Source organism: Chiloscyllium plagiosum, unplaced genomic scaffold, assembly GCF_037043375.1.
Source record: "Chiloscyllium plagiosum isolate Xiang-an unplaced genomic scaffold, Cpla_swu_hap1 HiC_scaffold_8, whole genome shotgun sequence".
NCBI lineage: Eukaryota > Metazoa > Chordata > Chondrichthyes > Orectolobiformes > Hemiscylliidae > Chiloscyllium > Chiloscyllium plagiosum.
In genome coordinates, this window is record NW_028270146.1 from 73176671 (window position 1) to 73191330 (window position 14660).

Genomic DNA, 14660 nt, shown 5'->3' on the forward strand with positions numbered 1-14660 from the left:
TCTCCACTCATGCTGCCAGACTTTGTGTCAGATTTCCAGCACCCTCAGTTTTTGGTTCTGAAGTTTGTGTGGAGATATGATGCAAAGAGGGAATTAAATCATGCATGTAAAATGAAGTTTACAAGAAAAGAATTATGATATATTCTCACTCAACAGCTCCACAAGAATGCATATTGAAAATGGTTTGGATTTCTTTCCTTGCCTGTTCTAAATTAAGCCGCAGTTGATGCATAACTTTAAATCCTCATCACCTGGCGCTTGGCAACATCCCTCCTGATTAAATGACACACTGCTGTAGATTTTATGAACTGCAAAGTCAATTCTCATCTTTGTCTCCATGGAAATAAGGCAAAGTTATTGAAAAAATAAGCTCCAATTTTTTTTTTCATTGGAAACAGCAGATTGAAAGGCCACCCCAAATCGATCGTATGATCAATAGTATGAGAGGATGTTAACACAAACAATAGGGATAAGATTCAGAAATACTAAATTACACTGACAGTGAAACTCTGTTTTCACACTGAGGTCAATTGTTCTTCTTCAAAATACCTGAAAAAGCAGATTAGACAGAAATAAGCTTTTTTTTTTAAATCAGTGTTACATTTTAAACTCCTACAACTCCAAACCCCTCCACCCAAACATTTGACACATTCAAAAGTGTGAAAGAAATGTGTATTATTATTATTTTATTATCACACGTTCTGAGATACAATGAAAGTATTGTCTTCCATGCTAGCCATAGAAATAGAATCTTATTTAAGTATATCAGGATAAACGATTAGAATGTAGAATATAGTGTTACAGCTACAGAGAAGGTGCAGAGAAAGATGAACTCTAATATATGAGCGGTCCATTCATAAGCCTGATGACAGTAGGGAAGAAGCTGTTCTTGAATCTGTTACTCAATCCATGTGTGATGAATATGTCCACTGAAGGCCCACTCCAGAACTTCAGCATAAAAAGCAAGGATGGCATTCCAGCACAGTACTAGACTGAGAGAGTGCTGCACTGATGGAGGTGATGTTTTCAGACTCCTCTGCTCAAGAGGACCTGTGAGTCTTTTGAAAAAGAGCAGGGCAATTACAAAAAAAAGCTATCTAAGTCAATACCTATCCCTGAATCAACATCAAAAGGATCTTTATGACTCTAATAAATTAACATGTCATTAACACATGGAGGTTTGCTATGCTGAAGACTGGCTGTCTGTTTCCTGCATTACAACTCTGACTACACTTCTCACTGGCTGCAGAGCACTTTGAGTCATGGAGTGGTCATGAAAGATACTGTATAAATCATTCTTTTTCCTTTTAGCACTCTTTGAGCCTTCGGGAATTCTGTTCACAAGTTAACATGAGAAAAGACTTAGTTCAATACCTATCACTGACAGCAGATGTCAGCATATACACTTATTTGAAAAACATGTTACCTTCAAAGCAAGCTAAAAACATGTAATGGCAAGAAGTGAGTATTCAAAACTGTTCTGAATATTAAATTAGTAAGTATTTATTTCCAGAAATAATAATCAAGTCAGTTAATATCTATCCAGCTGAATGATTATGAATTAAGGTTTCTCTGATCCACATATTTATCTATCAGATACTGAGCTGAAAGTTTGGTCATTCCATGCAGATGTGTGTATGCAGCTGAAATTTAGTCAATATTTTAGCAGGTTGCCCTGAAAGATGAAGTAAGGAACTAAGGTCTGAATCTAAGGTCATTGAGTTCAATGGAGGGGTTCCCTCTGATACTAATGGATTTTCTCACACTATTATCCAAAATCACCTCACTAACAACCGAGCATGTCTCTAAACTACCCCTCTTGTCTGATGCTAACTCTCTATAGCCAGGAGAGCTCACTAATGCAGAGAATAAAGTGGAATCCATGACATTGATGCCATCTTGTGGACCTGGAGAAGCACTGATTGGCTAGAGCTGCCCTGCGTGGTTCCTGATGTTTGCCCTGAATATAGAAGATCAGGGGAATTTGTCCCTCCTCTTTATGAGGATGTACTCATGAGGATGTACGCAAAGGAGTCCTGGAGGATGTACTCTTCCCCTGGGAACAGCAGAAGAGATCACACCACCAGGCCAAGGTAGCTTGGTCAAAATTTGCCGCCCGCGTCTGTACCAGCTGGAGGAATATCCAGCTCTATAGGAAAACGGTCAAAGGCCTTCATTGCCAGTGTAAGTGTGACCATCTTGTCTCTGCTACCTCTTATCCTATTACTGCCACTGTACCTACCTCCCACGGAACTTCACGTTCTACCATTTGCATTGTTGCCTGTAATGTCTTCCCTCACTTGCTATCACACCTCCACTTGCCCCCTCCATTGTTTCTGCTGTGTTCACTAATGCCCCTGGAACACCTCCTCCACCTTTCCCCAATTGTAGCAGCACTACCAGTTGTGCCTCACACTTGCATCTCCCTTAATGCCTCCCTTTCTCTTATTCCAGTAGAAAAGAGCCAACAATAGGACAGAAAGGGTCAGGACAGCAGGTCAGGCAGCCATCCGAGGAGCAGGAGAATCGACGTTTCAGACATAAGCGCTTCACTGACCTGCTGTGCTTTTCCAGTGCCACTCTTTCCGACTCTGATTCTCCTCACTTTCTCCTCATTGTATCCAAGGCTGAGGGGTGTCTCCCTCCACTTGAGGGAGTACTGCTAAAAACCCTGACAAGCTTCCTGGCTTTGTGTCTGTGCTAAACAACACATGATGCGGCAGTACAGTGAGCCTGGACAGTATTCTAGCTAATCGGGCAGATCACAGAAAGCCTGGACATGGCAAGACAGGCAGAACTGCTGTGGGCAACCAGGTCAGCTCAAAATGAGTAAACACTGACGGAGCAAGTGGGCACCCCTGAGCCTGACTCAATTTGTGAGCCAGGTACTTGTCTCCCCTTATAAAGTGCGCTGAAGCCAGCATTACAATGATGAGTGCCAGTCTGCCCTGACATCCAATCTGGCAGTGAACAATGTTACTGTCAATGGATCAGAGATATACCGTGATGATGCAAGGAGGCTGGCACATGTCAGAAGCCAATGTCTATAGATGTGGGGTGCATGTGCCTGCTGCCATTGGAGTAAACCCTGAGATGCTGATGCCAAGGTGGCAGTTGGAGGAACAAGGGATGGAGCTGAAATCATCAGATACGTGCTCTGACTTTCGCATTAAGAACTGTTGACATCCAGTTCCTTCGAGGATAAGAAACCGCATGTAAATGAGGCAAGATGTGCAGTTAATGAGGCCGACAACAAGAAATAATCCCTGCTAATAGGTATCTCACTGCTCCCTAGCAACAATCTCTTTTTGTCACCCAGAATTCTTTGGCAGGAGTAACCTTGTTGCATTGTCATCGAGAAAGGCCTCCTCTGCCTTCTCATGTGACTCTCCCACACTTCTTGTCATTGCTCACATTGTTCAAGGCCCTATACAATTTCACCTTCAGTTGCTAACAAGAAATTAAATTTAATTGCAACGTTTGGCCTCATTATAAATAGTAATTAGTTTCCTGAGAACCTCTTGCTTTATTCCATGCTATTCATGTAGGAGATAAGCAGAGCTTTGCAACATTGCTTTATTTCAAAAACCACATGCAAGATTTCTCTCATTATAAATTTTGAGGATAATGCAAGGTTGAAAATTATGACCTCTGGATGTGCAATCTCCAATATTCGGCAATTGATCTCTTGAATTCCTAAATGGACTATCCAGCAGATAGACATGTTGTTTTGATTTGCTGTTCTTTTAATTGTGAAATTCCATGATAAAATTAGACCATAAAATTTCATGCGGTAGTCTGAAATGGCTACTTATTAGATCAACGTGAGTTCCAAAGAGCATTTTGTTCCATATGTGGGTGTAATACTGACTTTAATGAGAACTGAGTAATTATACAAATGAATGCCAAACAATTGGAATATTAATCACTACCATTTATTACAAATTAAGTCATAAAAGTAGAACTCTGTTTTGACTATTGATTTAGCCAGAAAGCCCTCAACTTCAATAATCTACATGGTTATGCAGAAAAGGGCATATTTAGCTAAAGGTTTCAGGACATACATGGATATATTATGAGGCTAGACTGATCAGATGAGAAATGCCTTTGCTGTTGAGCATTACAATTGATCTATAAAACCTCCTGAGCCATTGAACAGAATAGAAAAGAAGGAGCTTCAGTTTGCTTTCAGGTCCACAGACTATCTCAATGTGCTTCTCAGATAGTGAGACACTCATAGTCACTGCAAAATGAGGAACTGGGGCAGAGAGTTTAAGCACACTTATATTCCATGAACAGCATGAGATTAATGATTAGAAAATGGGAGTAATTTTAACTCCGGGGGAAGTGTGAAATGGGCAATATTGGATTAACTGCCTCAATAAATGAATAAATAAATTCTCTTTGTTTTCTGTAACATAGTTAAAGCCATGGCCTTTAACCCCCTTTTTCCAATGTGTCATTCCTTTGCATTGGGCTGCTAGGCAGTAAGCTATGTATCTAACAATGCTAAACAAAGAACAACCTCAAATGTTAATCCCTTCAAATGTTGGAATTCTTGCAACACAACAGATGTATATACTGGATGTAGGTTTACTCGCTGAGCTGGAAGGTTTGTTTTCAGACATTTCATCACCATACTAGGCAACATCATCAGTGGGCCTTTGGCTTCATCCGGAGGTTCACAGATGATGTAACCTAGTATAGTGATGAAACCTTCTAGTTCAGCGAGCAAACCTACATCCAGAATCTCAACCTGAGCTACAAATCTTCTCGAAACTCACTAAGACGTACATGCATATACTACAAAGAGCAGATGTTGGTGATCCACACACCCCTGTGCTTGCTCGACCATTCAATATGTTCATGACTGACCTTGATTGTTTTGTCCAATCTGCATTTCTGTGTATTTAATCATGAAGAAAAATAAAGATACTGTTTTCAGGAAGAGTGTTCCAAAGAGACTCACCCTTGAGGAGAAGAATGTTCTCATCTCTGTGTGAAATTGGTAATACTTGATTTTAAACAGTGACCCAGAGTTTTTGATTCTCCGGTAAGAGGTAACATGCTCTTCACATCTATCTTATCAAGACTCCCCCAAGATATAATTTCTTTCAATTAAGTTGCCTCTTACCCTTCCAAATTCAAGTGGGTACAAGCTTAGCTTGTTCAATTTTTCTTCATAATGCAACCCATTCTTTCAGCTATTAGTCTGCTAAACCTTCCCCAAATGGCTTCTAACCTGTTTGTATCCTTCCTTAAATAAGGTGAACAGTACTATACACAGTACCCTAGGTACAGTTTTAACAGTGCTCTGTACAACAGTAGTATTTAATTACCCACGCAATAAGCGATAATACTCCATTTGCTTTCTTACTTATTTGCTTTGCCTGTGGGCTAATATTTTGTGATACATGTGTCAAGCCACTGACATCCCACAGCATCTCAGAACTCTGCAATTTCTCGCCTTTTAGATCGATTGCTTCTTTTTATTATTCCTGCCGAAGTTGACAATTTCATATTTTCCCACATTGTACATTATTTGCCAGATCTTTGCCCCCTCCCTTAACCTATCTATATCACTTTGTTGCATTGTTATGTCGTCTTTTCAACCAACTTGTTTACTTATTTTTATGTCACATCAAATTGATCAATCACATACTCGGTCATGTTATCCAAGTCACTTATCTAAATAGTGGACAGTTGAAGTCCTAGCACCAATCCCTGCGGCACACCATTCATAGTCTTAGAGATGTTCAGCATGGAAACAGACGCTCCTGTCCAACCCGTCCATACCCACCAGATATCCCAACCCAATCTAGTCCCATCTGCCAGCACCCGGCCCATATCCCTCCAAACCCTTCCTATTTATATACCTATCCAAATGCCTTTTAAATATTGCAATTGTACCAGCCTCCACCACTTCCTCTGGCAGTTTATTCCATGCACGTATCACCCTCTGCATGAAAAAGTTGCCCATTAGGTCTCTTTTATATCTTTCCCCCCTCACCCTAAACCTATGCCCTCTAGTTCTGGACTCCCCGACCCTAGGGAAAAGACTTTGTCTATTTATCCTATCCATGCCCCTCTTAATTTTGTAAACTTCTATAAGGTCGCCCCTCAGCCTCTGACGCTCCAGGGAAAAGAGCCCCAGCCTGTTCAGCTTCTCACTATAGCTCAAATCTTCCAACCCTGGCAACATCCTTGTAAATCTTTTCTGAACCCTTTCAAGTTTCACAATATCTTTCATGTTACCAACCTGGGAAAGAGCCATTTATTCTAGCTGTATGCTTCCTAGTAGCCAACCAGTCCTCTATCCTGACCCCTACGCTACCCCTTAGACTTCGGGTTTTCAACCAGTACACTGTGGCACACTGGCGCGCAGCGACAAGATGAGAAGTGTGCCCTGACATTTCCAGGCTGCAGCACCACTTTATCTGCTGAAGTCAGATGCCCCAAATACAGTGGTGGGGGGAACAACATCCAGTGTCTGATTGCTGAATGACACTGTCACTCAGTGCATGGGGCCAGTGAGTCTGTCACCTTTGGCCTTTGCTCCTTTGCTAGGCTGAGCCAGTCAGATTGCTCACTGCTGCTCCTGTGGGTAAACAGGGCTGTGTCACAGTGGAGCTGGGAACATGGTGAGGGTTCAAGCTGCAGCACGCAGAACTGAGCTTTTGTTGGAGCTGGTGTCCAGGGGAGAGGGGTTCCCCTCTCTGCCTCACCCGAGCCCCAAACAGTGGGGAACAGCTGCTGCCACCAGTGACCCTCCACAAGAGCTGTGGGTGGCAGCTGGATGGATGATCGGCAGGGAGTGAAAAGGCCACAGGGGGAGACTCACCAATCTCTCAGTGTCACCATTCCTAATATGACATCAGTAGATACAGGTTAATGTGCCATTTATAAGCAATAAATTCAGCTGAGAAAAGTGAGTGCACTGTGGAGTTGTTTGTCTTATTGACAATTTCATATTTTGTCCCTTGATCCTGAAAAAGGTTGGAAACCACTGTCATCCACCATGAGCTTCAGTTTTCCACAATCACCTTTGATGTGGCACCTTATCAAACATCTTCTAAGTCCAGTAAATCCACCATTCTACCTTATTTGTTACATTTGTTACTTCCTCAAAGAACTCCAGAAGATTGATTAAACATGATTTTTCTTTCACAAAGCCATGTTAACTTTACCTGATTCCTTGAACATATCTAAGTATCCTTCTAAAGTTTTCCTCAATAATATTTCCAACATTTTCTTTATGACAGATATCGAGCTGACTGGCTTATAATTTCCCACTTCCTTTTTGAATGAAGAAGTGGCATTTGCTGCCTTCCAATTTAATGGGACTATCCCGGAATAAAGGGAGTTTTGGAAAACTAAAACCAAATACACAACTATTTCACTTGCCATTTCTTTTAAGATCCTAGGATGAAGTACATCAAAACCTGAGCACTTGTCAGTTGCGGTTTCAATGACATTCTTATTACCACTTCTCTGGAGATTGTGATGTTCCTGAGTTTCTCAGTCCCTTCCATTTCCAAATTCATAGCTGCTTCTGGGACTATCCTTGCGACCTTTATAGCAATGGCCATTGTAAAATACCTGCTCAATTCATTTGCCATCTCCTTAGTTTCCATTATTAATTCTCTGAACTCGCTTTCTTGTTAACTCATTCTTGTTAATTAATTTCTTTTTATAATATCTACAGAAATACATAGTGACATTTCATACTTTAATACATTTTATAAGCAAGATATTTATTGTAAACCTTAATTGCTGCAAAAGATGGCAGTTAAGAGTCAACCACTTTGCTGAAGGTTTGGAGTCATGTGCAAGCCAGACCAGGTAAACACAGCAGATTTTTCTCTCGAAAGGGCATTCATGATCCAGCTTGCTTTCTCTATACAAATGCTATCAAACCTGGTAAGTATTTTCCAGCAATTTCTATTTTTGTTTCTGATTTCCAGCATCTGCAGTTCTTTCAGTGTTTTGGGTTTTGTAATAGACTAATTGACAATGAGGCAAAAGTGAGGACTACAGATACTGGAGATCAGGGTCTAGATTAGAGTGGTGCTGGGAAAGCACAGCATGTCAGGCAGCATCCGATGAGCAGGAAAAATCAACATTTCAGTCAAATGTCCATTCCTGATGAAGGGCTTTTGCCCGAAATGTCGATTTATCCTGCCCTTCGGATGCTGCCTGACCTGTTGTGCTTTTCCAGCACCACTCTAATCTAGTCTCTAATTGACAATGAGACCAGTTTTCAATTCCAGGTCCGTTCTTATATCTGATTTTAAATTCCACCATGCCATGGTGGGATTTGAACCCAGATCTCTGGAGCATTAGCCTGAGCCTCCGGTTTATTAGGTCTCATTACAACTCCATGACCATCTCCACTTGAAGAGACATGTCTGAGCACATCAGGCATTTCTTTGTGCGAATACTCATTGTTTTCTTAAAGTTGATGTGTACAACTTTGAGAATTATGCTGTGTAACAGAGAACAAGTAGAGGCTGTTGGCCCGAAATAAAATACTGACATGTTTTTCTAAGTAATTTGCATCAAGAGGTACAATGAGATTTTACATATTGTTCACATCACCTGAAATTTCAGGGATGAATATTTTTTGCTGCTCTGTGGGCTAAGTTCAACTATCGTCATATTTATACAGTCTACTTTAATTAATAATTTAGCTTCATTATCATGCAGCTACTTTGTGGTGGTTACCTTTAAGGACTGGATAAAACAGAAATTCTACACTGGCAATGAAGTCTGGAGAAAGTTCGACTGCAGATTGTTAGACTTTCAGTTTAATGATCTTCCACTGTCAGAAAGGAGCCTGCAGCAGAGAAATTCACAGCTGCAGTGATCTTCATAACTGAAGGCAATGTGGTAATAAACAAAGAGGCTGATGCCAAGTTAGTATGTAATTGATGATACATGTTGCTGAGCACAGTCTTGCTGAGACCAGAATGACAGGGAAGGCTCAGCATTTCCTTTAGCAGTAAGTGCCTGTCTCATGGCCTGTAACACCCATGAAAAGAAAAGAAATTGCCAATGTCTTATTTTATTCATTTTCCTGCTGGTTCTAAACAAAAGATTCACTCGCAAATGGCATGTTCCAACTGAGCAATGTGGCTGACAGCTTTAAAACTTCCTCGACCTGTGATTTTAAGACACAGGGGGAGCTGGTTAAAATTGAATGAGCCATTTTCCGAGTTGGATTTATTTCGCTAAATCAATGTTTTAATGCTTGCAGTGAACTGGTGCAAAATGGTTGAAATGTGAGAGTTGTCTGGCTTCTCGACCAGACTTTATGAACCAAACTTAGGCTGCCTCAGCGTGGGGGAATACTAAAGAGAACAAAAGAACAAAAGAGAAGTACAGGAACAGATCCTTTGGCCCTCCAAGCCTGTGCCAATCTTCGTGCCCTAACTAAACTAAACATCTGCCCTTATTCGATCCGTATCCCTCTATTCCCTCCCTATTTATGTAACTATCCAAATGCCTCTTAAATATCACCATCGTGCCTGCTTCCACCACCTTTTTCTGGCAATGTGTTCCAGGCTCCTACCACCCTCTGCGTAAAAAACATCCCGCACACATTTCCTTGAGACTTCCCACTTCTCACCTTGGACCTGTGCCACCTTGTAATTGAAACTTCAACTCTGAGGAAAAAGCCTCTTACTATCCACCTTATCTCTGCTTCTCATAATTGTGTAGACACTTCGATTAGGTCTCCTCTCAGCCTCCGTCTTTCCAGTGAAAACAATCCTAGTCTTTTTAACCTTTCCTCAGCCTCGAGGAGAAAGTGAGGACTGCAGTTGCTGGAGATCAGAGCTGAAAAATGTGTTGCTGGAAAAGCGCAGCAGGTCAGGCAGCATCCAAGGAGCAGGGGAATCGACGTTTCAGGCATAAGCCCTTCTTCAGGAGCCTTGAGACCAGGCAACATCCTGGTGAACTTTCTCTACGCTCTACAAAGCTTCCACGTCCTTTGGGTAGTATAGCAAAAAAACCTGCACACAATACTCCAAAGGCTGCTTAACAAGGGTTTAATATATATACAACATGGTTTGCACCAGCCAATGAAGGCAAGCATGCCATAAGCCATCTTAATCACCTTGGCCACTTTGTTATCACTTTTAGGGAACTGTGGACCTGCACGCCCAGATCACTCTGTATGTTAATGTTCTAAGGGTTTTGCCATTTACAGAATAATTTACACCTAAAATTGATCATCCAAAATGCAGCACCTTGCATTTATCTGGATTAAACTCCATCTGCCATTTCTGTGCCCAAGTCATCAATCTATCTACGTCCTGTTGTATTTATTCACAATCATCAGCATGATCAGCAATTCTACTAATCCTGCAAGTGGATCGGCGAAGTGGACTGATGGTCATGAAGGATTGGCAAATGTTAGATGCCAATGATAAATGGATTGAAAGTGCACGTGGTTGCTGGCTCTGGATTGTAACCTGAGATGCTGTTTGGTGCTGTGCAACAAAGGTACATGCTCAGCAGAATACAGAATCAAATGATAATCTGTTCAAACATATCTCCAAAATGGAGTTATGAATATAGCATGCAATCTTGTTAGCTCATTCAATGGCACATGCCAACATCTGCTATTACCATTGAGTTTCATGAAAACTCTGGGATGCTGAGAAGTGGCAGATGGAGTTTAATTCAGATAAATGTGAGGTGCTGCATTTTGGGAAAGCAAACCTTAGGAAGACTTATACACTTAATGGTAAGGTCCAAGGAAGTGTTGCCAAACAAAGAGACCTTGGAGTGCAGGTTCATAGCTTTTTCAAGTGGAGTCGCAGGTAGATAGAAGGCTTTTGGTATGCTTTCCTTTATTGGTCAGAGTATTGAGTACAGGAGTTGGGAGGTCATGTTGCGGCTGTACAGGACATTGGTTAGGCCACTTTTGGAATATTGCGTGCAATTCTGGTCTCCTTCCTATCGGAAAGATATTGTGAAACCTGAAAGGGATCGGAAAAGATTTACAAGGATGTTGCCAGGGTTGGAGAATTTGAGCTATGGGGAGAGGCTGAACAGGCTGGGACTGTTTTCCCTGGAGCGTCAGAGGCTGAGGGGTGACCTTATAGAGGTTTGCAAAATTATGAGGGGCATGGATAGGATAAATAGGCAAAGTCTTTTCCCTGGGGTCGGGGAGTCCAGAACTGGAGGACATAGGTTTAGAGTGAGAGGGGAAAGATATAAAAAAGACCTAAGGGGCAACATTTTCACACAGATGGTGGTACATGTATGGAATGACCTGCCAGAGGAAGTGGTGGAGGCTGGTACAATTGCGACATTTAAGAGGCATTTGGATGGGTATATGAATGGGAAGGGTTTGGAGGGATATGGGCCGGGTGCTGGCAGGTGGGACTAGATTAGGTTGGGATATCTGTTGGGTATGGACAGGTTGGAACGAAGGGTCTGTTTCCATGCTGTACATCTCTATGACTCTATAACTGGTGATTTCTTTTCTTGTTGATCTGTGTAAGGTGTAAATTTGAACCATACTGTTAGACTCAGGTACAGTAACCTTGGCCAAGCACCATTCAGTTAGTTTTGTGACCAGGAAAATTCTTTCTATTTTTGTTTTTTTTAGCAGGTTCCTTCTCAACTTGCTTCATGAACAGATGAAGAATCTACTTGGGTGTAAAGAGACATAAAGTTTAGCATCATTCTTCAGTATTGTATACAGTAATACATTCAGTGTTGAGTTTTCCTTTAATTAATTGAGGATATACCTTTTCAAAGCAACTCTTTAGCTTCTGCTGTTTGACCTCTTCCACTTTTTGAATAATATTGAAGTTAAGACATGACTTTCTACTCAAGACTGAGCATTCTTTATTGTGAAGTGCTTATCTACATAGATTCTCTAATATTTTGCATCCCCTGTATTTGAAAGTTGCTTGTAGCATATGTGTACTCTGAAGTAGCAAACCTCCTGGACTAAGCAGTTGCACAGGAAAAATCATCCACTCTTAACATCAAGGCACTGTCTGTCCCTGTGGGGTTTCTTTGCTCAACATTACTGACAATAAGTTTTAGTGTCTGATGTCTATCTTGATGCTTTATTGGTTTCTCATTTGTGTTGTTTGTGGTTTGTTTCTTAAGAATTAAATGTTCTCTGGTGAGCTGTGGAAAATTAATACTTTCCTCTTAGGATTGATCCATGTTGCAGCCAGACTTCTTAAGAGTCATGCCTTCTTTAGACAGTTATAAATCTGACAAAGTTTCATCAACAATTCTATGACAGTATCTTATGAGATCTAACATAAAGTCACAGTTGTATTTCTCCACAATTCTATGAAGATTATTAATAAAATATTTCATGGATTCCGCTGGAAGCTGAAGTCTCCTAATAAGTCTTGCTCCTTCAAAAATTGTCTTGGTTCGGGTTGGAATTAATTTTCAAAGTCTGTTAGCACCTCTTCAAATGCACCTTTTTTTGCCACTTGGTGAGATTTGGTGTTAACGGTTATACTGTCAATTATGTATGGAAGAATATGTACTCCTTCACATTCAGATTTAGTATCTAATTTGAAGCTATTCTGTAACTCAGACATTATTTTCTCTAAGATGTCCAATTATGTTTTATTCCATACATCTCTGAAAATAATTTCCACTGACAATGCTATTTCTGTTGCTATGCCTTCTCTATGTAATTATATATTTTGCCTGCTGTTATTTCATAGTAGTAGCAATTTTTCTAACTTTAACTGCTGTACAGGGGGTGGGGGTGGGGGTGCAGCCTTCCACATCTTATAATTTAAATGGACAATTTCTGTCTTCTCACCGTTTAACTGGCGGCTTCCCATCTTTTCCCCAGCTTGTCATTATGAATCCTTTACTGAATGAATCTCACACCTAGCAGTTTGAAGAATTGATTCACAGTTATTCTGGAGTATACTCTGCTTTTACCAGAGCCTGAAAAGAATGAACCTCTCTTAAACTCCGTGTTCCCATTGGATAGGTTTTGCTTCGACCTAAAATCAGCCCAACATTATCATTTTAATTACGGCTTCATCACATTCCCTGGTCTGTGATCTCAGATCAATATTCCTTTCATTCCCTTTTAATGACATTTGTGTAGCTGTGCCTCATGATATTTGCAATACACTAAATATTGTTGACTACAAATAATTCTTCTGGTTAGACTATGAAGGAACCGTAATTCTAATCTGTAAATAACTTAATGTTTAGCTTTTTGCAGCCTGAATTACTGCACAAATTTGCCCCAAGTGTTCCAGGGATTTAAATCTTTAATCACAGAACCTTTCTCAGCTGACTCACCTCTGAATTTTGATGCTGGACCAATTCCATAGACGACCATCTCACTGTGTAGCCTCTATTTGCTTTGGACTAACTCATTATCCTTCTTCAGAGAGTTGCTGATTCTGTCTTACCAAGTTTGCAATGCTTTTATCATTCATCGGAGATTTCTTGTTGAGGATTGCCACAGGAGTCTTGCCTGTAGGTTTTTTGAACCTTCAGCTTTTCATTGCTTCTGGCAATGCTGTATGAGCAGGTGACTTAAAGTTGAGTTTGAAGATCTCACATTGCTATTCACTATGAATTTAATGAGCAGCCACATCAAGACCACACTGCTGCTTCCACATTATATGGGCCATGCCAGATCACTGCACTCACTGCTTCTCATGATGAAGATTGCTGCCACCATCCTCTTTAAGTTTAAGAAAGTGTAGGACATATGTAGTCTAGTGCAGTACAGGAAAACCACTCCCTGGTCCAACTAGAAGAGCCTCTTCTCAATAAGCTAGAAATAGGATTTGTTGCATGTTGGCAGCTCGATGTTGTTAAAGAAACTTTGAGGAGCACCAAATGTTAGATCTCTTCAAGATTCAAGACTATTCTGCCCATTAACTATTTTTCAGAGCTATATACAGCTACAGCTACCTTCCTTTCTCCTTTTCATCTTCCCAGGGTACTAATGGCTTGCCTTCTCAGTCCAATCTCAGTTGACCACTTGTCAATGTTCTTACCTTCAGATCAAAGTGAGGGGTAACAGTGGTCCTGACAGCTTACACTCCCAGTTCTGCCTTCCAATCAGCAGAAAGTGAAAGATTAATGTCACATCTTTCCTAACATGTGCTCAGATCAGAGTCAAAAAGAGGATGGGAAGCTGGGATAATGGAGGACTCGGTATGAGAAATGTTCATTGCTACATGTTAAGAGAAAATTTAATGATGAAATAACAATAGAATGAAAGACTTGAGGGGTAGTGTAGGATAATGTAAAGGCCCTAATATGCTCATAAATAGTTTACATCTTCAGAGATGCTTGTTGAAGTGAGTCCCACTTGGCACCAGGACCAGTCCTGCAGGGTTCTATGAATGCTCTTTCTCCTACCTCCCAATGCATATAGTGAAAATAATGAATAAAGGTTCCTGCTCACTAGCATGAAGGCCTACGAGTTTCCTGTTGCACCCTCCATCCGATCCCCACACTGGGAAGAATTTTCATTCCAAGGTGAAGGTGGAATTGGAGGCAGATGTGTCAGAATATTTTTGCTGCCAGTTTCTATGCCAGTCTGCTCTCATGTTCCTGGCTCTGGGGGTGGCATGGTGACTCAGTGGTTAGCATTGCGGCCTCACAGTGCCAGGGACTCATGTTCGTTTCCA